Source organism: Rhinatrema bivittatum, chromosome 1 (assembly GCF_901001135.1).
Source record: "Rhinatrema bivittatum chromosome 1, aRhiBiv1.1, whole genome shotgun sequence".
Taxonomy (NCBI): domain Eukaryota; kingdom Metazoa; phylum Chordata; class Amphibia; order Gymnophiona; family Rhinatrematidae; genus Rhinatrema; species Rhinatrema bivittatum.
The window spans coordinates 462357540-462382735 of NC_042615.1; positions in this window are offsets into that span (position 1 = coordinate 462357540).

The following is a 25196-nucleotide window of genomic DNA, read 5'->3' on the forward strand; positions in this document are numbered from 1 at the left end:
CAGTTTATTGAGCTGGATAAATGACCGCCTGAATATACATGCCACTACATCTACCTGATAACTTAAAAACTTAGCTGGCTATGTTTTAATATAAAAATAAAAAAAAAATCAACAAATTGAACAAACTGTTCGATCACTGTGCTACCCTAAGGGTATTTATAGGATACTTGGATTTTTAATTTTGTCTGATTGGCTCGAAAACCCCATAGTGGCGCCGGATATAAGGAAGACCATTTGGATACAGGTTCAGTTGACATCCAGATGGGAAGAGACATGGGTATCCGTTTGAAAGATGCACACCAAGGAAAATGAGCATAAAGAGAAATTGATTTTTGAAAATCTCTGGCGGTAATAATGATTCCACCGCAGAACTCAAGGGAAGTGGTCAAGTTTTTTCAATTTCACAGTAAACTTGAGATATTTTGTGTGTTAGATACCATCTGCTTGCACACCCCCTGAGGAAAGATGTTTTTCGTCTGAAACATGTACATGTCTGGACTTTCAAGTATCTATTGATTAGCAACAGACGGATACAGAGACCAACATCATATCAAAAGAGTGTTGAATGTAGTGATGGGGACACACTTTTGAATTCATTGGAAACTTGGAAACATTTTTGGAGTTTTTCCAAGAATGCTCGTGGTGGATGCCGTCTATACACCATAAGAATAATTTTGTTGGATGTCACAAACACATTGACAAAAATTTGTTTTTAAAAGAATTTCACTAAAGCGTTTGTTGTACAAAAAAAGTTTAAAATAGGAGGAAGTTGGAGGTTAATGATTATAACATGCTTGTATGTAACAGGGATGCCTACATGATTGTATGAAACCTTCAACCAACTCCTTTAAACATTAAAAAAAAAAAGTTTTTTTGAGCACTTTAAAAAATAGTGGGTCCATTTGTGTATAGGTCATTAAAAGTTTACATAGCCAATAAAAATCAATATATATTAGTGAATACACATCTATTATAGACAGAAGAACATACCCTTAGGGTAGCACAGTGATCGAACAGTTTGTTCAATTTGTTGAGTTAGTTTTGATTATATATCACTGTTTAAGTGGCTGAGATTTGTATTGGTTTGTCACAGTATTGCGAGCCACAACATGGAACCATGGAAACACATTTTTAGTTTTTCAGAGGCACAAGTTGTAGATGTGCTTAGAGAACAGTCACTTTTGTCTGAACCTGGTACTATCCAAAAGGATTCGGTTTGGGACGACTATGTTCGTCTCAATAAAAAATCTATAAGGGCAGATTTACATGGAGCAACTCTTATTGAATATGTTAAAATTCAGATAATTCCTCGAGGTTTATGAGTACTGAAGGATCCGATGTTGTTCAACAATGACCCAGAGTTTGTTAAAACATGGTATGCCATCTTAAATAAATGTTCGTTAGATCTAATGTTGCATATTATTGGCAGGGTAAAAACATGTGTGAAAGAACTCACAGAACAAACACACACCATGTTAGAACAAATTAAACAAGATCCTACATTTACAGCATTGGATGAAAAAATAAGTGAGTTAAAGAACAGCTTAGATCAATTTCGTATATCAATTAAAAGTGTTAAAATCTCTAAGCTGAAGAGAGATCAAGCCGATTACAAATTAGATCGGGTTTACAACTGGACAGGAAACAAGTAACAACCGAAAAGAGTCAGATTCACATTTTTATCCGATGAACAATTGAGTGGCTCTGAGGAGGGGGAAGATTCCTCAAATGTGAGTGACCATCAGATAACTCACGGGGTAATGGAATGAATGTTCCCCCACAGAAACGTGGTACACGTTGGTCATATTGTGGTAGAGGTAGAAAATTTGACCCGGGAGAAGACTATGAACCACGGCAGACTAGACAACAAAAGAAATGACTCCTAAACCCAGTGGATGACAGCAAGTTGTTGAGTCCACAACAATCAGCAGTTGTAAACCTGTCATCCACTTCACTCACTTCTACACAAATAGAGGTATTGAATCAGGGTCTGTCATTTGTACCCACGACTAGACACTCAATATTTGATAGTAGAGTGTCCATTCAAAGATTCATACGCAAATTAAATCTAAGACTGTTCTTCTCCAGTGACAGAGCTATCAGCTCCGATCCATCTGTAGTTAAACCCCGTTCCAATTGGCAACTGCCTGGACCAGTAGATCCATATGTACAAACCTTTCACAGTTTGGTTTTACAGGATTTGGCTGCACATGAAGTTATTTTTGCCAAACAACATTTTAATCTATCCCGCATGCAGCGTGAAGCCCTAACAAATCTATCTAAATTATCACAGGTGGTAGTTAAACCAGCTGACAAGGGGGGTGCGGTGGTGGTCCAAGACAAGGATGTATATTCACAAAAATTAATGGTTCATTTACAAGATTCACAATATTATGAGCAAATTCCAAGTGATCCCACAGGAACCATTATAGAAAAGGTGGAGGCAGTATTACAGAGAGCTACGGGCCTCACATCTAAAGAGAGGACGTATTTAACGGTATCTCATTCAAGGAAACCTATGATATACTCTGTTCCGAAGATACACAAAGATCTCGACAGCCCACCTATTAGGCCCATTGTTTCTCAAAATGGATCAGCCCTGGAGCCAATAGCTGCCTTTATAGATATATTCCTGCAACCATATGTTCAACAAATTAAATCATATGTGAAAGACACGGCGCAATTTTTGACATTACTCCAATCTTTGGTTATTATCAAGCAGATTACATCATGGCTACTATGGATATTAGCTCCTTGTATACCAATATCATAAACCTTGTCACGACGCACTACACCCTAGAGAATCACAAATGAGTTATTAATAGACCTTACTGAGATAGTATTATTTAACAACTATTTCTGGTTTGGTCAGGATTGTTTCCATCAAATTCATGGGATCCCCATGGGATCACCTTTAGCACCTGTGGTAGCGAACCTGTATGTGGCCAACTTTGAAGAGAGTTATATAACCCCATCGGAATGGTGGCTAGATATCAGATGCTGGCTTAGATTTATAGATGATATTTTCTTTATTTGGACTGGTACAGATCAACGATTACAAGGGTTTCTCACATGGATTAACACTGTGGACACTGGACAATAATTTGCAATTTGCAGACTTCATCGAGTCATATCACTTTCTTGGATGTACAAGTTTCTAAATTACATGGATCTCTTAACACCACGGTACATCGTAAAGCCACTGACAGGAATAATCTATTGAAATTTCCTAGTCATCACGCATATAATTTTAAAATTGGCTTGCCAGTAAGCCAATTTTTCAGAATAAGACGTATTTGTTCCGCAGACAAGGAATTCTAAATTCAAGCAGACATATTAAAGGAGAGGTTTAGAGTCCGAGGTTATCCTTACAAGGCTATTCAGAGGGCATATAGTTTTTTTTGAGCACTTTAAAAAAATAGTGGGTCCATTTGCATGTAGGTCATTAAAAGTTTATATAGCCATAAAATCAATATATATTAGTGAATACACATCGATTATAGACAGAAGAACATACCCTTAGGGTAGCACAGTGATCGAACAGTTTGTTCAATTTGTTGATTTATTTTTGATTATATATCACTGTTTAAGTAGCTGAGATTTGTATATGTTTTAATATAGCCAGTTAAATTTCTACGTTATCTGGCCTTGTGTGGCCAGATAGCTTGCTACTTATTCGGATATCTCTAAAAGATATCCAGGTAAGGAGCGCTGTCAGCATTTATTAAAAATAAAAGAAATTGAAGGGCCCGCGGCTCCCAACTGTATCAATAGTTTGTTGGAGCGCTAAACATTATTGGGCTGTCTTGCCTGCCCCCACCCCCCTTTTTCAATTTAAAATTTGGATTTGCAGACACTACCCCTGTGAAGTCTGAAAAGAAATTAGTCCATACCTCTCTGGACCCCCTCCCAATGTGAAAAAACATCACTGCCAGGAGCAAAGTTCTCACCCACTCCCAGCAACTCCAGCGCTGCACCTGATATGCAGTGGGACACTTCCAGTGGTCCTAAGGGTAAAGAGCTGGAAGCGTAAACTGAGCGAAGCTTACGCTTCCAGTGTGCCTATCAGATGCACAGCATTGGAGCTGCCAGGAGCGGGTGAGTGAGACCCTCGCTCCTGGCAAGGACGTTTATTGTCACGGGGGGGGGGGGGGGGGGAGTCCAGGGGAGGGGGGTGGTCTAGAGGGGGATGGGTTAATTTCTTTTCAGACTACGAGTGAGTTCCATGATTTCAAACTTTAAATTGAAAATGGTGAGGGGTAGGGGGCAGGCAAGACAGCTCAGTAATGTTTGCTCTCCAGTAATTTAAAGATACAGTTGGGAGCTGCAGGCCCTACAATTTCTTTTATTTTTAATACTGACTGTGACTGATAGTGTTACTTACTCAGATATCTTTAAAAGATAAACAGATAAGTAGCAAGTTATCCAGGCACACAAGGCTGCTTTGGAGTAGGTCTAAAGTTATCCGGCCAACCTAGCCAGAAATACTGCCCCAGAATGCCCATAGAAAACCTCTTTTTTATCCAGCTAAATTCTAGCTGGATAACTACTTATCCTACTATAACTTAGCCAGATAAGTGGCTGAATATGTCACATTTTTTATTTAGATGGATAACTTTTGAGTTATCCGTCTAAATATTTTTAAATATGGACCCCGGTTATGTTTTGAAGCACAGTTGAAGTGCGAACAATAGAATATTCGTGAGAGTGTCCTCAGCCTAGTGTGGGCCTTGCATGTAGTCCTGCCTCCCAGCCCATGTTATCAGGAGATCCTGAGTATTCCCCCTCACTGGTAGAGCTGCTACAATGCTCCCCAGGGCTGGAAAGGTGAACCCCAAGGAAGGTGGAGTTATACCTTTTTTTTTTTTTAGACTTTATTTATACACTTTTCTTGGCAAAGAGCTAAGCCAACAGAAAAAAAGAACAAGAATACAATACAATTTCTCCATTCATGTGACAACATAACATATGTATCTCAAAGGACATAAACAATTCACTAGCATATGGAAGAACTCACAAGAAGAGAGAATTAGATTCCTAGTTCTGAGTGAAACCCTCTATTCTGTTTCTCTGATATACCAGTTGCAATTCATAGAGATGGGAACTGTTTTTAATCTAAATGGGACAACCGCAAAATAACTTTATGCTGCCAGTGACACAGCACTTCCCAAAGGAATTCAGGCACTCATGCAAAACATAAAGCAGCCCAAAACACTCTTGTACCCACCCACTGCTTACAGTTAGGAATCTAGTAGCCTTTCATAAACATGTGTAATGTTCTATAAGTAGGGTGGCCAACGATACATCCTTATATTCTAGGAATCCTCTTGGTAAATGCTGTGCTAAATATTAGCATATTTAAAAGGTGGAAATTCCTCTGCATCCCTTCCTCTATTGTAGTCTATTGTAGTCAAATCAGCAGCAGTGACAGCTAGGGGATGTGCATTCATTTTGAAATGTCATTAAAAACTTACTGAAACAGACTGTTTCATTTTGGGTCATTTCAAAACATAATGAAAAAAATAATTCCACCATTTGTTTTCATTTCATTTTCATTTTTATATGCACAATTTTAAAACTGTACATGTAAAATGCAAAAAGTGCAAGTAAAATTAATTTTGTGTGTGCCAATTTTATTTTATGTGTATAAACATGGAAAATAAAATTACATTAAATATAAAAAAATAAATAAATGAAACAAAAAATCATGAAAAACTCATCTGAAATGAAACAAAAATCATCAGTCTGCACCCCTTCTAGTAATGGCAGCCTGGTAGTGTGGGTACACTACCAACCCCAAACCGTTTCTGTGGCTGGTCCTTGTCACCCTTCTATGCTTCCTGTTTACAGACAGGCCAATACAGAATGGTGCGCTCAGCTGAGCGCACCATTTAGCCCCCGTTTGGCCATGCTTTTTTGACGCATTATTATTACCCCATATACTGTAAGGGGTAATAGTGCATGGAAAACGCATGGCCAACTCCCCGAAAATAATAGTGCTCATCACATGCAAATGCATGTTGATGAGCCTATTAGTTAGTCACCCAAAATACAGAAAGGCAGGCATTAATTTCAGATGGCACCATGCAAGTGTACAGAAAAGCAGAAAAAACTGCTTTTCTGTACACTCACCAACTTAATATCATAGTGATATTAAGTCGGAGGCCCCAAAAATTAAAAAAAACAACTTCTTAAAAAAAAAGAAATCTACCCACGACCTGTGGCCCGCGGCCCGGAAAACGGGCACTCAATTTTGCCAGCGTCCATTTTCCAAACCTGTGGCTGTCAGCAGGTTTGACAACCGACGCCGGTAAAATTAAGCGTCGGTTGTCAGACCCGTTGACAGCTGCCGCTTCTGCTAATAAGGAGGCGCTAGGGATGTGCTAGTGTCCCTAATGCCTCTTTATTAGCACGGGCCCTAATTTAAATAAAGAATCACACACCCAGGAGAGGTGCCTGGGTGCGCGTCGGGAGAGCGGGCACTCGCCTCAGAGCGTCGGCTCTCCCACAGAGATTACTGAATCGGCCTGAAAGAAAATATGCATTATAAGGGGAAAAGCAGCCAATGGGACAGGAAGAACACATTCATTGTAGCTTCTTCCTGCTGCTCTGTCACTGCTCTTCCCATAATACCAAGCCCAAGACCCAGATTTCAAATTAGATGTCGTAGGTACATTCCCAAGGATCCTAATCTAATGGGTGCACTCTCAATAATATACAGAACCACACACACACACACTGTTCTGTCTCCACAGTGTATTTGTATTGCCCTGTTACTGTATGTTATCTTGTGAGATTGTTAAATTAATTTACTGTAGATTACAAACTCTGTCCTGATTGGTTTATTGTTACCTGCTGTTTGAATGTTTTGAACTTTCTTATTGGATCTGTTCCTGTTCTGCCCCTTGTCTGTGTTCTTCTCACCTTTCTATTGGTCTCTTTACCCAAAGCAGCTTGGGACTATTTGTTGCCTGGAGGGATTTTCAGTTTGGGAAAAGCTTCTGCAAGTTAATAGCTCATTCTGTATCCTTCTTTAAACTCCTGAGAAGCATCACTTTTCACCACATTCTTATCCATAGCTTCTATCAGTTTCCACAGACAACTTATCACAGCTGTATCAGGCTCTCCAATCTGTTTAGTTTCTCTTGATGCCTCCTCATTTACAATCATTTTTTAATTACTCATTGTAATAAATGTTTTGGGAATCAAGCACAAAGTGTATCTGGTATCTGAAGCTGGGAGAAAGGTTTAACTGGATGTTTAGTAAAACAAGCGAAGACAGGACCCTCCTCCCCACACACATACACAATATTTGGAGATACTGAAAGGAATGAGTCAAAGGACCCAATAGGTATAATCCTTCATGTTCTAACACTAGTCTGGGGAAACCAACCGCAGGAAATAGGATAGAGAATGTTTGGTAGCAGTCATTGCAGACATTGTGGGGTAAATTTTCAAAACCTTACGCGCGTAAATCCCCGGGATTTATGCGCGTGGCTGGGCTTATGCGCACCGGGCAATTTTCAAAGGCCTGGCCATACGCATAAATCCCCGGGATGCGTGTAAGTCCCGTGGCCTCAGGAAAGGGGCAGGGAGAGGATGGGGTGTGGCTAGAGGTGCCTGGCAAAGTGGGCATTTGCCGCTGTGCCTGGCAGGGTGCTGGCACATGCGACTTGCTCCTGCCCCGAGGCAGGAGCAAATGGTAAGATAAGGATTTGGGGGCAGTTAGAATAGGGCTAGGGGCCGGAAAGTTAGGAAATGGGTAGGAAGGTTAGTATAAGGGGTAGGGAAGTTCCTTCCCAGGCCACTTCTAAATTGGAGCGGACTGGGAGGGAACTGGGGAAGGCCACAGGCGTCAGCGCACGCAGGTTGCACAAATGTGCACCCTCTTGCGCACGCCGACCCCCAATTTTAAATATGTGTGCACCGGCGCATGCATGTTATAAAATCGCATGTCCATGTGTGCGTGTCAGGTAGCGTGTTCACATGGACGTGCGTGCACAAGTTTTAAAATCTACCCCTGTGGCCATAGCTGGTCTTATTCAGGAAATGAGCATGTATATGGGATGGCTGTCTTTATATAGTGTTCAGCACCACTGCTAGGGCAAACTCTCTTAGGGTCTGATTTTCAAAAGCATTTATATGCTTAAAACCTGTGTAAGTGGGCATTTGAAAATTGCTACAATATATGCCATTGAATTGTCCATATGATTTACTCCCATAAGTGCACTTTATGTGCACAAATGGCTTTTGTAAATTGCTACTATATTACTTTAAATTTATGCATGCAACTCTTTTGAAAATCTACCTGCTAGCCATTTAAAATTAGCACAACTGTGACTTCCATTAGTACAGCTGAAATTATGCTTTGCAATCTTTTCTATGAACATCACTGTTTTTAAAAAAGGCATTAAAGTATGAGTGGTTGCACTCAGTCTTCTTTCAGATGTTTTATCCCATACTATGCTTAACTTCATGTCAGATGCCATATACTAAATTTGTACAGAGAAGAAAAAGTAGGTATTGCAGGGAACATGGTATACTCCTGATGATTTTACATGTGTCAGAGGGATTCTCTCTCATTCCCTGGCTGTACTCTTGTTGTCCTAGGTTGATGTATTGAAGCTTTTGTGAGGTATGAGGCCATGGTAACATTGCAGGGGTTGATTAGGGGGGGGATGGTCTGTGTAAGGTAAATGCCTGTCTCACCAGGGTACTGCCAGTCTGAGCCTTAATGGGCAGGGCAGCTGCCATTCTATGAAGAAGAAAGAATCACAAAATTAGCACAAATTGGAAACTTGAAATAAAGTCATTTTTTTTCCGCCTCAGACAGGCTGAAATGTGACAGTCGTGCACATGAAAAGCTCTTACATGCAGTGTTTATAAATAAATAAAATCTAAGAATAAAATGAAACCTAATGTCTGCTTAACATGAACCTATTAATGAAACCAAAATTCTTTTGATATATTTTCTGTAGAATAAACATTCCCTGCCAATTCTTTAGTTGAACATGTTTTTATAGAATCATTATAGCAACATTATACAATTGATACTTTACAGTGCTTGTTTAAATATATTGAAAACATGTTAACCTACTATTCATTTGTAGGAAATAATTAATTCATCCATAGGACCTTTAAAGTCTTATTATATAATTTTCTTCAATTTGCTGTTATTAGTACTTGATTTTTTTTGTTAAGACCATGTAGTTATTGAGTGGAGATATGGTTTGTTTAAGCGATATCTTTTGTCGTTTCACTTTTTGTTCTAAGGGTGTACAGGTCAAAAAAATGTTGCTTTGTTTTGTCAAAGGAGGTTCTCATCTGAATTCCTTTTTGTTGGGGGCTCTTTTTTTGTTTCAGTAAATAGGTCACTATTCAGAAATAGTGCACACAAAAAACAAAAGAAAATAAAAAATTAAGTTTTTTGTTTTTTTTCCTTACGGTTTCTTTTTAAAAACAATTTAAAATGTTGTTGACATTGTCTATCTTGTTTCATTGAAAGCATATTACTACTGACTTCTTAAGAGGACATTACAATGCAATTTTTAAAATGAAAAACATTACAGTAAGGGGCGGATTTTAAAAGCCCTGCGCGCGTAAATCTGGCCGGATTTACGCGCGCAGGGCCCTCGCGCGCCGGCGCGCCTATTTTGCATAGGCCGCCGGCACGCGCAGAGCCCCGGCTACGCGCGTATCTTATAAAATCCAGCGTACTTTTGTTTGCGCCTGGTGCATGAACAAAAGTACGCAATCGCGCAATTTTTTAAAATCTACCCTTCAATGAATAGGGTAACCACTTAGAGCTGTTGATTTTGGAAACAGATGTTTAAAAATCAGACCTCTTGTTTTTTAAACATGGTACTTGTAATTGCTTCTGATTGCACTGTGATAATGGGATCTTGGGCAATGATGTCACTGTAGGAATTTCACTCATTCAATAACACAAAACCAAATTCCATTTTTAGATTTACTTTTTAATAGCATTTAAATCATTATAACAATGAAATAATATTTATTTATTTATTTATATAGTTTTTAATACCATTGCATAGAAAAAATCTATCTCAAAGGTTTACAATAAATTATATTAAAAGAAAAAATAGATAAATGTTGAGTTTCGTGAACCCTTGAGCCAGCTAGGACTGGTGATGATGCACCGTGGGTGGGCCCACAGTGGAGGTCAAAGCCAGGAGGCGGCACAGAGCAGGAGACCAGAAGAATCTTCACCACTGGAAGCCCGAGGTCCCCCCTGGGAGGAGCCCGTGAGAACCCGAGCCACTTGGACTTAGGCGGGGTCTCCTGGATGGAGCAGAACAGGATACCGAGAACACGCTGAAGTCAGAAGCCAGGAACAGAAGCCGAAGTCAGAAGCCAGGAACTAAGCCGAAGTCAGAAGCCAGGAACGAAGCCGAAGTCAGAAGCCAGGGATGAAGAACAGCAACTAGTAACTCTGAAGCAGAGAGAACCTCATTGCAAGGCGAGGAGTAAGGCTGACTGCAGGGTTTAAATCCCTGCTGGCGTCTGACGTCCTTTGGGGGCGGAGCCATCTCTTCCCGCGCTGGCCTCTTTAAATTCAATGCCCCGGTGCGTGCGCGCGCCTAGGGGGGCGGGGCCAGTCGCGAACATCGGCGGCATCTCCCTGCCGAGGGAGCGCCACACGGAGGAGCCAGGCAGGACCGAGCAGGCCTCAACAAAGTCGCCACCGCTGCTAGTTGTCCCGCAGTAGGTGGAAGGCTGTCCCGCGGACTTCCGCGGGTCGGAGCCGTAACAATAAAATACATAATGTTCACATAATTATCCAATATATTTTATCAAAAGCAAGATAAACTAGAACTAACTAAAAACTCCATTAATTAAATAAAAGATAAAAAGTAGGAATCATAAAAGAATATAGGTTTCTGCTTGGGGCTAGTTATCAATTGAATATGCCTGTTGGAAGAGCCATGTTTTTAATTCTTTCCTAAACCTTTTTTTTATTTTTATTTATTTTATTTATTTATAGAGTTTTATATACCATTATTCGGGAAGCCATCATAAAGATTTACAAAGTGAATACATTTTTAACAAAGAGGTTTTGAGATATCATAACATGTTGTAATTACAATAATCAAATAGTATGAAGCAGCTACCTCTCCTGAATTAATCACAAAATAAAGGAGAGAGGAGAATCAACTCACTCAACGAATCTAACAGATCAAATATCAGTGAACTTATTGAATACCTGGCAAATGACAATATCATAAAGATTTTAGCTCTAGTGGTTATAATCTGCAGCCTCTCGCCACGCAATGGGCCGCAGGCTGTTATCAGCTTACAGAGCTTAATTTCTGTAATTACAATAATAACATAACCAAGTAAGTCTCTGAAGATATAAGGTTGAATGTGGAGGGAGGATATTTCGGATGAGAATTAAGGTTAAGAATTCATTTGAGAGTTGGTCTGTGTAGATGATTGTGGATCCATGAAGAATTTACGAAACAGTAAAGTTTTTAGGTCTTTTTTGAAGGTTTTGATATTGTGTTGAGATCTTAGGTCTTCAGGTAGTGTGTTCCAAAGATTAGGGGAGGCGATGGAGAAGGCTCTCTCTCTTGTTGTTGCTAGATGAGCATCTTTGACAGTGGGGATTGATAAGAGGTTTTATTGGATGGAAGTCTCAATTCTGGTGGCAGTTGATTCCAGAATTTCGGTCCTGCTAGTGAAAGAAAACAAAAGTGTGTCCAGATCCTAATACTTCAATGCCCTAAAACCAGAATAAAAATAAACCACACTAATTTTAAGTCCACATTAGGGAGAGGACAATGGAGAAATAAGAGTAAAAAAAATACACATGGCCTAAAACACATTCATTATAGAACCCATTTCAAATTATCGAACTTACAAACAAAAAAGAAAAAAATCATTTACAGTTTTGTCAAAAAGAAAGCTATCTAACTGTAGAGGATCAAAAACGACAAACTTGTTCCTGTAATAATGCATGATACATTTACAAGGACATTTTAAAAATTATGATGCCCCTAGTACCACCCCTTGCTATCTCATCTGAAGGAAAGCTTTCCTTAACTGGGCCACTTGGGAAAATGTCAGACGACATTTAATTTGTGGCATAACCCTATGAGAAATTTCTAAAAAGGAAAATATATACAAATTATTGGAAGTTAACATCGCATCATATTCATCTTCCTCCCCACTCTCCCTCCTCTTTGTCATTAGGATATAAAAGATTTTAAAGAGAGGTATATCTTTATCCTGGGAAATTATCAAGACTTTTCATAGATATTTGGTAAATAAATCCTGCACTGATAATTTTTTTAAGGAAAATTCAAGATCTGTAGATTCTATGCTCTCACTCTATTTTCCACTCATTCCAGTTTATTATGGAGGCTTAGATTATGGGTTACTTTTGAAGTTTGTAAGATATTTACTTGACCCTTCATTAGGAAACTTGCTTTTTCATTACCCCCAGTCTCTTATTCTGCTTACCTGGCTTAGGGGGTCATTTTCCAAAGCGATCGCACACAAAAAGGGACTTTTGCGTGCGATCACTAAATCGTGGCGGAGTCCGCACTGGAAGGGGAGGAGTCGGGGCGGACTCTGCGACGACTTTGCTGACGGCGAAAGGGTAAGGCCCCTTTTCGCTGTCACTAGCGCCCCCAATAGCACCACCTTTCATGATGGTCCTTCTTGCGGCTTCTGAGCTGGCTCCCGCAGGCAAGACGGTGGTGCCCACTTGCCAGCGTAGGAAGGTCTTATCATGGGCCCACGATTCACTGACCGCAGGTCATCTGGGAGTAACCCGGACCTTGGAATTATTGACCAATTTCTACTGGTCTATGTTAGTTCCTGTCCTACCTGTGGCCGACAGAAGCCACTGCCTGGCTGCCCCTGGGGCCTTCTCCAGCCGCTGCTCATTCCCTCCGAACCCTAGACCCATCTGTCCACAGATTTCATTCTGGATCTACCTGCCTCGGACGGGAAGACCGTGATCTGGGTTACGGTCAATAGATTCTCGAAGATGGCCCATTTTTTGCCCCTTTCTAAGTTACCTACAACACCAGAACTTGCAAGCCTCTTTGGTCATCATATCTTCCACCTGCATGAGCTTCCTTTACACATTGCCTCGGACCGAGGCCCCCAGTATATGGCAAAATATTGGAGAGCCTTCTGCAGGAAATTTGGGGTTCAACTAGACCTTACGATGGCTTTTCACCCCCAAGGCAACGGCCAAGCCGAGTGCTCTAATCGCACGCTAAAAGCCTTCCTCCATGCCTTTGTGGGGGATCTCCAGGATGACTGAGTAATGCTACTGCCCTGGGCAGAGTTTTCTTACAACCGCCACCGACACTCTGCCACCAACTTGTCTCCTTTCCAGGTGGTCTATGGGAAGACCCTTAGACCTCCCTTGCTCTTTCCTCTGATGGTACCGTCTCCTGCAGCACAACTTACAGCATGGCAGTTGCGTGACCTTTGGGGTTCCACTCAAGAGAAACTCCGCTTGGCGGCGGCTAAGGTGAAGAAGTATGCCGACAGGCTACGGAGTCCGGCGCCCGTTTTTCTCCCTGGGGAAAAAGTGTGGTTGAGCACTAGAAACATCCAGTTGCGGACTCCTTCCATGCGCCTGGCACCCAGGTATATTGGCCTGTTTTCTGTGGCCGAGCGAGTGGGTGTGGTATCCTACAGGCTACGATTACCGTCCACCCTGAGGATTCTCAATGTTTTCCATGTGTCCCTCCTCAAGCCTGTGATTCTCTCTAAATTCCACGATAAATCTCCTGCACCCGCCAACATGTCTGCTGACCCGGATGTCATCTATCAAGTGAAGGACGTACTAGACGTATGGTTCCACTGTCGCAGATGGGAATACCTTCTCTCCTGGGAGTGTTACGGCCTCGAGGAGAATTTGTGGGAACCATCCTCCCACATCCTGGACAAGAACATGCTCTGACAGTTCCACTTGGATCACCCTGCAAAGCCCCGGCCTCCGGGAAGGGGGCGTAAGAGGGGGGTACTGTTACGGTCCCGGGCCGTGACCCGGTACCTTAACTTACCTTGGGCCGGCCCAGGCCGCTGAAATGACGTCGAGGCCCGATCCTGGCCTCTGTCACGGCACTCCCTCTGCGAGGGAGACACCGTTGACCGGAAGCTCTTGGCCCCGCCCCCTAGGCGCGCGTGCGCGGGAGCTCCAGATTATATTAATACAGTGCCTCAATGATATTGGCATTACAGGAACAGCCCTCCAATGGTTCCAATCATACCTGCAGGACAAGCAATACAGTGTCCAAATAGGCAATTGTACTTCCAAACCCATCCCTCTCACACATGGTGTTCCCCAAGTCTCCTCACTATCTTCCACATTATTCAACATCTACCTCCTCCCCCTATGCAACCTTCTATCCACTCTAGGCCTCCCGCACTTCATCTATGCCGACGACGTGCAAATCCTTATACCTGTAAATGACACATTTCTCAAAGCCACCGAGACTTTGCATTCCACCTTAGCCCTCATTAATACTCTACTGACAAGCAACTACCTCGCACTGAACACCGCCAAAACTGAATTGCTCCATATCACACCGCAAAACATACCTGCACCCCTGTAGCTAGGCAGCACTTCTTACACCCTTACTGCCTCCAACCAACCGGTGCGCAGCCTTGGCATTACTATTGACAATCACCTTACATTCAAAAAATTTATTAACAACACTCTCAAAGACTGTTACTTCAAACTACACTGCCTTAAGAAACTTAAACCCCTTCTACACCTCAGCGACTTTCGCACCATTCTTCAAGCTTTCATTCTTTCGAAAATCGACTACTGTAACGCCTTACTCATAGGCCTACCCAAAAGCACGCTGCAACCACTACAATTGCTACAAAATGCAGCTGCACGGATCCTTACAAACGCCCACAGGAACGACCACATAACTCCAGTACTGAGACATCTACATTGGCTACCAGTCACTGCGAGAATAGCATACAAAACTCTTACGCTAATCCACAAAGCCCTACACAACCAAAATATGCAATGGTTCACAGAACACCTGAGCTTTCACAACACAAGTAGACCCACAAGACAACAACATAGAGCAACACTACTCACTCCATCACCTAAACAATTTAAACTATGCTCCACCAAAGCTCGGGCCATATCATTAGCGGGGCCTACGCTATGGAACACCCTACCATCCTCCCTTCGGCAAGAATCTTGCTCCAAAAAATTTAAACAAAACTTGAAAACCCACCTCTTCAAGCACGCATACACCTAAAACCTCACGCTGATTCAAATAACTCTCTGATTTTATTCTTGTAAATACTTATACTGTTAGTAGTATCCTTCGTACCATTTTATTGTTATTATGCGCTTTATTTTAATTTTATTTAATTTTATGCATATTGTTCTGTTTCACTGTAAAGCTCTTTTAGCTGCATTTTGTTTATTGTGAACCGATGAGATGTTCCCAACGTTCATCGGTATATAAAAGCTTCTAAATAAATAAATAAATAAATCTAAAGGGGCCAGCGTGGGAGGAATAAGAGCAGCCCTGGATGATGTCAGATGCTGCAGGGATATTTAAACCCTGCAGCTTGGCCCAGACATCGCCTTGCAACAAGGTTCATTCTCCTTGAGAGCTACTAGTTGCTGCTATTGTCTTCTGGCTATCGACCCTGGACTTTTGACCTCGGCTTTGGGCCTCCCCACGGTGAGTCTTCATCTGTCTCAGCCGGATCAAGGGTCCACGATCCTAACAGATCTTCCCTATCACGTGACAATGGAGGGGTTCACTCAGCAGGACTTAGGAAGACCCAAGAGATGCTGGTGATTCTCCACTACACTTTCCTTGCCCTTCGATCGGCAAGGGGGAGAAATGTCGGCCATCAGCCCCATTTGAGTTAAACTGATAATTTTTCCCTTTATTTTCCTACCCATAGGATGGGTCAGAAGGTATTAATATCAATATTAATCAAAGTAACTTGCAACAAAAAGGGAGCTAAGTGTCAGGCGTGACATTCGCGGCAGACCCACGGCACAGCCCCTTCAACTTCTTACAAGGACTCCAGCTTCTGGTGCCCCCTCGCTAGTGGCGGAGGGCCACCAGCTCTGACCTTGGGCCTCCCCTGGTGCTGCCGGCTTGGTCATAGTCCCCAGCGTTTCAGGTCAGGATACCACTGCTCATCGGGCCTCTCCGCATGGCCCGCGAAGAGATGCCACCACCCGCACCGCGCCCCTTCCTAGGCATGTGAGTGTGCATCGCTGATCCTTAGGAAGGGCCCGCGGTGGAAACCTGGCCACGGCTCCGGATGATGATGTCAAACTCTTCAGTGTATTTAAGCTCAGGCCTCGCTTCATAGCGTTGCCTTTGCAACAGGTCTCCTCGCTACTTGAGTACTCATTGCTGCTAGAGATTCGTCTCCATCCTTCATTCCTGATCCTTGTTGTTCCTGGGTCCTGTTCTCCTTGTTCCTGCCCTGCCTATGATTTGGATTGATTGCACGGACTTCAACTTCACCTCGCCCGACTATGCTACAACCTCTCCAGAACTGGATCTCCACTATGCCTGACTACGCTACAGTCTATCTCCAGACTCTGACCATTGCTTCGATTGACCAACACTATTGACTTCTCCTTGATCAGACCATTGCTTTGATTGACTAATGCTATTGACTTCTCCGGGACCAGATCACAGCATTGCTTTTCATGACCTTCGTATTGCTGCTGGCCCTGATCCAAGCCTGTCATTTAACACCTCTCCAAGCCTACTCCCTGAACGTGGACTTATTAGGCTTCAGCCTACCTTTCTTCGAGCACCCCCAGTCAGCCTCTGTTCCATTAGCGCCCGTGTTCCAGTACCTTACCCAGTCCAGAGTAGGACCATGCTATCCATCACCTGCTGTCTCTGGGCTGAACCAACTACTCCTGCTATTCAACCTCAAGGCCCACCTAAATCCTGCCGGCCCCGGCACCCAAAGGCTCAACCCGCGGGGAACGAGGGCTCGTAAAGGTGAAGCTCCAGCAGCCTCTGCCTATCAGCCCACTCCACCTGTCGATGGTGGGGACCCATAGGTTCTCACCTACGGATTGCGTCAACCCCACCTCGGCCCAAGGGCCCACCTCCGACGCAATATTAAGGATAGCCACGTCCTTCTCAGCATCTAACTTAGATTCTCCTGAAACCAAGTTCCTTATATCACTATTCTACTTGAAAAAGGATTTAATAAAGGACTTTAAAAAACATTATTTCAAAAACATATATCTCTGTGGCAAATGCTAACAGTTTTACAGAAATATTCTTTAACAGAAAATTTGTGGTAGTCCTTTCTTCAAGTGGCTGTATAGAGATAAAAGATATGGCAGAAGAATGAAGAGCTGAGGATGATTCTTTCAGCAGGAGACATTATTAGGCCATAGATAAGCAATTAGCTTATGAAAAAATTGCACCAGTTTTCATAACCTGTTTTATTATGCTGCAACTTTATGTGGAATATAAAGAAATGTTTACCCAGGAAAGTGTGATTGAATGAGCAGAACATTACAGAGAACCAACGCTCAGACAGCCTGACCATCTTATGTCTGCAAAGAGACTTTTTACCTCTGAAAACCTACTGTAAGTTGTAAAGTATAATCTGGCAGCTCAAATCAAAAAGACTGCTTTTTTTTAGCATACAAACTAATCAACTAAAGGTCAGTTTTGTACAAAATCAACTCTATGAACATGATGTTCTTTAGATTAGAAAGAAAAAGGGAGTGGAATGACTCGTTGGTTTTAGATGGCTCTTTTTTGCTCAGCACTGCTTAAATTGCAATACAGTTTTCTATAGCTTTACCAGTTCCAACAATACAAAAGCTGCTTCCTGCACCAAATGATAGGGTCTCTGTGAACCAGTGCAGAGAAATGTGGGAAAGCTGAAGTTATACAGCAACAAGGTTTTCTTTTGGTGCAAGATTAAGGGACCTTAATTTCAAGACACATACTATAAATGACAAGCAGCTTTAGACCAGGCACAAGGTTAAATTGCCATTATCAAACCTTACAGATATTTTTTATTTCAGACTATTGTAACTTAGTGGTCATTTCTCCATGTCACTTACTGCTGGCCTTACCCTTAAGTTGCTGCAACTTCTATGACCAGAGAGGAGGCTGAGAACTGGAGGCAGGACAAGCATGGGCCATATGGATAGGGGCAGCTGCAGCTATATTATGGCCTCAACTTTCCCTACTTGTACTATTGCAGCTGCCTCCCTGCTCCTCTCAATAGTCCTACTGCACATTTCACTGTCCTTAATGCCATGATGGAGGTACACTGTTGCAACTCCGTTTTCCCCTCAAGCCAGTGCCAGGCTTCCTGTTTCTCTGGCACATGATATGCACTGTTAGGTATGTGCAGCCACAAAGTATTCGTTGGATTCGGGATACGTATTCGTCGAGGCCCAGATACGTTGCATTCGTTCAATGGCGCACCGATTCATTGATACATGCATTCGTGTTCCGGTTCCCATTAAAGTCAATGGGGGAAGTATTTGCAGCCTATTTTTGGCTGCAGAATTGGGATTTTATTATCAATTTTGATGAAACTTCTCGGGAGCAATCATCAGAACAACAAAACAGCTCCAAGGTACTTAGACTGTGGCAAAGTGGCACCAAAGTGGCATGAATAGCCTAGGGTACTTTAAAGGGGCAAAGGGGTACCAGGAGTGGGAAGAAGAATGCTTTAATAGAGGTGCAGAGCAATAATCAGAACAACAAAAGAGCTCCAAGGTACTTAGACTGTGGCAAAGGTTTCCCTTTGCAATGAGGGTTCAGCCGTTAGGATTGGACATAAGGCCTGGGTGAACAGGCACAGAAGTCGAGGACAGAGGTCAAGCCAACATAGGGACATAAGGCCTGGATGGACAGGCACAGCAGTTGAGGTCAAACCCTTATAGGGACATAAGGCCTGGACAAACAGGCACAGCAATCGAGGTCAAACCCTTGTAGGGACATAAGGCCTGTACGGAAAGGCACAGCATTTGAGGACATAGGTCAAACACTCTTAGGGACATACGGCTTGGACGGACAGGCACAGCAGTCGAGGACGGAGGTGAATGCCACCTAGGGACATAAGGCCTGGATGGACAGGCACAGCAGTCGAGGATAGAGGTGAAGCCCACCTAGGGACATAAGCCTGAACGGACAGGCACAGCAGTCGAGGACAGAGGTCAAGCCCATGTAGGGACAAAAGGCCTGGACAGTGGATGACAGGCACAGTGTTTTAGGTCAGGCCCTTGTAGGGATGTACGGCCTGGACAGTGGACAGTCAGGCACAGCGTTTCAGGTCAGGTACATATGCTGCAGTGCTTATATTATCTGGAGCATAGGAGGCAGTTGGAGCTGCTGCAAGGCTTTCAATTGCTTTTATTCATCTTGCCATTCACAGGGAAAATTTGGAAACCCAAGGAAAGGCAGGTTTACTTTCAAAAACACTAGCATTTCCATCAACTCTGGAGCCAGCCTTGAGCGGTGAGGGCTCATGATATCCCCTGTCATTGAAAAGACACGTTCACTGGGCACACTGGTTGGTGGACATGACAGATATCACTGAGCCACTTTGGCTAGGTGTGGCCAGACAGTGGACTTGTATGCCCAATATGCCAGCGGATCTGTCTGCATGTTCTCTGTCGACTCTGAGAGATACCGTGTCACTGACAACTGTGCTGGTGTCTCCTTTGCTTGGGTGGGCTTAGAGTCATTCATGCCAGCTGCTTTCTCTCTTGCCCGTCGCACAACAGATGAAGCTTTATGGGCAACATGCCTTTGGCGTTCTGAATTGGAGGAGGAGGTACTAGCTGTCGCTGACAGAGTGCTGCTCCTGCTTGGGCTAGCAGCACGCCTGCTGTTTCCACCACTGCTTCATGCCTAATCTGTCTCTGCCTATGGCGATCCTGTTCACGGAATTTTGCTAACAGCAGGTCCTTCACCAATAAGAGACAATCGTACTGTAGGGCGAGTTTCCCTTTCACACGGGGATCACAGACTGTGGCGAGCATGTATGTGTTCTGTTCTGTTAAAGGCCTTAATCTCTCTTCCACCTGCTGCTGCAAAACGTCCAGACAATGCAGCACCTCAACTGTCATTCCCTCTTCCTGTTTAATGGCCTCCAAATGTTCATCCAGGAAATTAACTATAGGGATGATGTCAGCCAAGGTGACACTTCTAGAACTCAGCTCCTCCGTGACATCCTTGAAGGGCTGCAGGATTTTTACCAGCTGACTCATGACTAACCAATCATGATGCCCTAGGGGATTCTGCACACCTATGTCCATTGCATCAGAAAATTCATGAAGGGGTGTCTGCAGCTCCACTAACCTCTCTAGCATCATAAAGGTAGAATTCCACTGGGTGGCAATGTCTTGAATGAGACATTTCCAAATCAGTCTGCTTTTGTCAGAGAACCTGCCCCGCCTTCACACTTCTGTGGAAGTGCGCTGCTATTTTCTGCACTTCTGTATTAACCTATGCAGGTATTCATTCTCTTTGTCTTTGGAATCCAACCCCAGAGCTGACTTCACTACCAGGTGCAGAGTGTGTGCAAAACATCGGGTGTTCTTAAAGTGTCCGTCGTTTATTACCTTACCCATGTTTGCACCCTTGTCTGTGACAAAGAACCCTGCCTGAGGATTCCTGTCTCACTGGTGTAGTTGCCAGCCCTCCAGCATCTGTCTGATGCATGCTAGAATACTGGCTGCGTTATGGCCCTGGTCCATCAGGTGGGTGTGCAGTAAAGCCCACTTCCACCCTGCCCCTGCCTCAGCCAGGTCCCACCAGTGTGCTGTCAGGGAGAGGTAAGAGTGTGTAACATTCATGGCAGTCCAGATATCGCAGGTAAAATGCACTCTCTCCTCTGCCTTAGCTAGCAGCGCTTGCATGCGACTGCGACACTGCTTGTACAGGCTGGGGATGACCTTTCTGCTAAATGTGGTTCTGGAGGGGACTTTGTAATTTGAAACTACGACCTTCAGAAATGCTTGAAACCCACATTCTCCACTAACTGCAAGGGCTGGTCATCAAGGGCAATCATTTCCCCAATGCTCCTGGTTACAACTTTAAAGGTTGCCTGCCTCCTACCCTGGGATAGTGTTACTGCACTCCAACCCATTTCCTCCATGGTGGGTTGTCGCTTCTGCCACATGTCAGGGGGTTGCTGGCCTGCCACCTGACTGCTAGAAGGGGATGAGGGTGTGGGCTCACTCTGCTGCTTTTGAACCACTTTACACTGCTTGGAAGGGGTCCCCTTACTGGTACTGCCACCATCCCCAGATGGTAGTACTCTTGTTGGGTGTTGCCTCTTCATATGATGCGTCATGCCAAAATTAGATAGATGTCCCATTTGCTTGCCTCTGCTAATATCCCTGCCACAGTAATTACACCAAGCATAACACGGGTCATCCGTCACTTTAAAGTGGCTCCAGATCGCAGATGTCTTTCGTGATCCTCCCTTCTCTAAAGCCTTGGGGGTGGATGCTGGCACTGGAGCTGAATTAGTGGGTGCACCCTGAGAAGCAATGCCAGGGGCCTCAGTCACCCTTTGTGCCTGCACTGACTGCTCTTCCTCCTCTTCCTCATCAGTTTCATCTCTCCCCTACTGCACTGAATTGGAGACTAAGACAGGACTAACTGATCCTCCTAAAGCTTCGTCAGCTATTATCTCTTCCATTTCTGATGAGAATCCCACACACGATGATTCTTCATCTGAATCAGAAGCAAACAGTGACTGCGCTACATTGTCAATGCTAAGTGTTAGTCGAGACTTCTGTCCCCCTGCTGCTTTTGGGTGTTGAAATTTTGTCTGGCATGACTCAGCCCACCCTTCCCTCACCTCCAAAACTACAGGGTCAGAAACAGGTGGTGGCGATGGCAATGCATCATGGTCAGATTTCATTTTTTTCTGGATGGAACTGCCTGCCACTGCAAAGAGTTAAGATTGCGACAGGTCCCTTTTTAACTTTAATGGGGGAATGGCACTAGTGCCTTTTGAAGTGCCTCCTCTGCCAGCCCCAATCACTCGACTACATCTATTTTTCCCTGACATTATGGATTTAATGTCACTGCCTAGTGTCTACTGGCTACCCACTGTCACAGTGCCTTGCTATGCACTTATGTAACGTGTGTGGTGTGCACATACACGCAGCTTGCTTGTAAGCACAAAAGAGGCAGACTGGGGATTTCACTGCACAGACTGTCCCAATAATAAAGTTCAGTTTGTTAAACTACCCACTGCGCACTGTCACAGTGCCTTGCTGTGCACACACACACACACACAGCTTGCGTGTAAACACAAAAGAGGCAGACTGGGGATTTCACTGCACAGACTGTCCCAATAATAAAGTTCAGTTTGTTAAACTACCCACTGCGCACTGTCACAGTGCCTTGCTGTGCACACACACACACACACAGCTTGCGTGTAAACACAAAGAGGCAGACTGGGGATTTCACTGCACAGACTGTCCCAATAATAAAGTTCAGTCTGTTAAACTACCCACTGTCCACTGTCACAGTGCCTTGCTATGCCCTAATGTAACATGTCTGGTGTGCACACACATGCAGCTTGCTTGTAAGCACAAAAGAGGGAGACTGGGGATTTCACTGCACAGACTGTCCCAATAATAAAGTTCAGTCTGCTAAACTTCCAGCCCACTGAAGCCCACTGCACAGAGAGACTGAGTGAGTTGAATTAAACAAACTCAGTTTAAAAAAGCTGGAATTGTTGGCACAGCAGGAAAATCGATGAAGTATATCTTGCAAAGGAAATTCTAGCAAAATTGAATATATCTCTCCCAGCCACAACACCCAAATGGTGCTTGCTTGCAGCCTAGCCCAGAGGGTGAATGAAACAAAATGGCACTGCTACCAGCTTCTCTCTCTGGCACAGAGAGACCATCTCAGATCACCTAAATAAACTGCTTAAAAAAACAAACAGGGCTAGCTGGCACAGGCACTGCAGCCAAATAAAGAATAAATAGCTTTTTTTCACTACTAACTAGCCTAGCTAGCAATTCAATAGCAATTTCTGAACTCAGACTAGCTCTGAGTGCAGCCTGCTTCCACAGAGACCACCTCCCCACACCACCTCTGCAAAGAAAGTGCGTGGCACGCTGCGTGCTTAAGTGGCACACTGCGTGCTTAAGTTAAACATCTTCTTCCTTCTCTCATTTTAAGAGTTAATATTTAGTCACCTTTCTTTGTGAACCGGGGTGATGTTTTTAACGTGCCCCGGTATATAAAAAATCTTTAAATAAATAAATAAATAAATAAATAAATAAATATAGTAATGGGTCATCAGGAAAATCGTCACCGAGCACTGAATGACAGCGCAATTGGCTGCATTCAGTGCATTTCACAAAATGTTATTGCTGATACACTGCCTTCCAGTATCCGTGCCATCCTGTCCGACCCTTTCCTATGAGTCACTGATGACTCACAGGAAAGGGCTGGTTTTTGGCTCTGGATACACCGAAATGGCATCCTCCAATTGCAAATGGCGACAAAGAAAAGATCGCGCGTGCGCCGTGCGCCATGCAATGGATGAAACGGTTGATAAGTTATATTTGTTCTATCTATCATATATTGTTATACAAGCCGTAAGCCCGTTAAAACGGGCTACATCCCTCTGTCTCTCACCTCCCCTCATTCTCTCTCCCCTACCCTAACGCACTCATTATATCGCCCCCTACCTCCTCTCCCACCCATCTCACCCACCCTCCTCCACGCCTCACCCTCCTCCTTCACTCCCAGTCCCTCCCTCCCAAATCAGTCTCACTCACTCCCTCACCCCCTCTCTCCCTCTCACTCACACTTCAGTCCCACTCCCTCTCCCTCAGTCCCACTCCCTCCCTCCCCCTCTACCTTCCTCTCAGTCCCACTCACTCCCCCCTCAGTCCCACTCCCTCCCTCCCTCTCCCTCCGTCCCGCTCACTCCCCCTCACTCAGTCCCTCCCCCTCACTCAATCCCTCCCTCTCACTCAGTCACTCCCTCCCACTCTCTCTCTTCGTCCCTCCCACTTAGTCCGTCCCTCCCTCCCTCTCTCTCTCTCCTCCCTCCCTCGCTCGCTGCCGCTGCCCGCTGCCGCTACCGCCGCCGCCCGCTACCGCCGCTGCCCGCCACCGCCGCCCGCTACCGCCGCCACTGCCGCCCGCCGCTACCGCCTCCGCTGCCGCCCCCGCTACCGCCGCCGCCGCCCGCCCCCGCTGCCGCTACCGCCGCCGCCCGCTACCGCTACCGCCACCGCTGCCGCTACCGCCGCCGCTGCCGCCCGCTACCGCCGCCGCTACCGCCCGCTACCGCTGCCCGCTGCCGCTGCTACCACCGCTGCCGCCATGTTTTTTGGTTTTTTTTGACGCTGCCTAAGACTGACGTGCTCGCCCGCACATGCGCAGTAGAGCTGCTCTCTACTGCGCATTTGTGGGCACGTCGGTCAAGCTTCATTTATCTAGTTAGATATGTTCTATCAGTTTCTCCAGAATTGTAACATGTTGTTTTACCTGTAAACCAGAGTGAAGGCATCTAGCTAAACTTCGGTATATAAAAGCCTTTAAATAAATAAATTTGTGGGGAATCGCAATACGTTTCGCTTCCCCACGAATATAACAAATAGGGACATATACGTTGTTGATTGCCAATACGTCAAAAACGAATGCACACCCCTATGCACTGTCATGTTCAAGAGAAAAGCTGTGAGCCAGTGTTGCACTCCTAGGGCTTGGGTCATTTAAGGTCAGTTAATCATCCCCTTTTGAAATGACAAGTTGCTGCCATATTGGTAATAACCAAAGATCGGCAGAAAGTAACTACACAGTAAGGAGAGGAAGAACGGAATATTCCTGGGCTGCTAGTCGAAGAAGCACATCGTGCTCCAATATTTCACTCAAAAACAATGCAGTATATACAAAATTGAAAGCTTATGCTCTGCTCATAAAAACCTCATATAAAAGGCACCTAGACTGTACCATCAGACTCGGTGTCTCATGTTTTTAACCAAAGCGTGTCACCATATTTATAATCATCGGTCCAAAATAAGTCCTTGACTTACAGGACCTAATAATCTTTCTTGAAATAGCATTTTTGTATGCAAATAAAATCTTCTTGTATTAGAGGTAAAGCAAAGCCAAGTAAGGAGTTAGCACTTATCTTTAAACTCTGGACTATTTAAGCATTATTTCCCT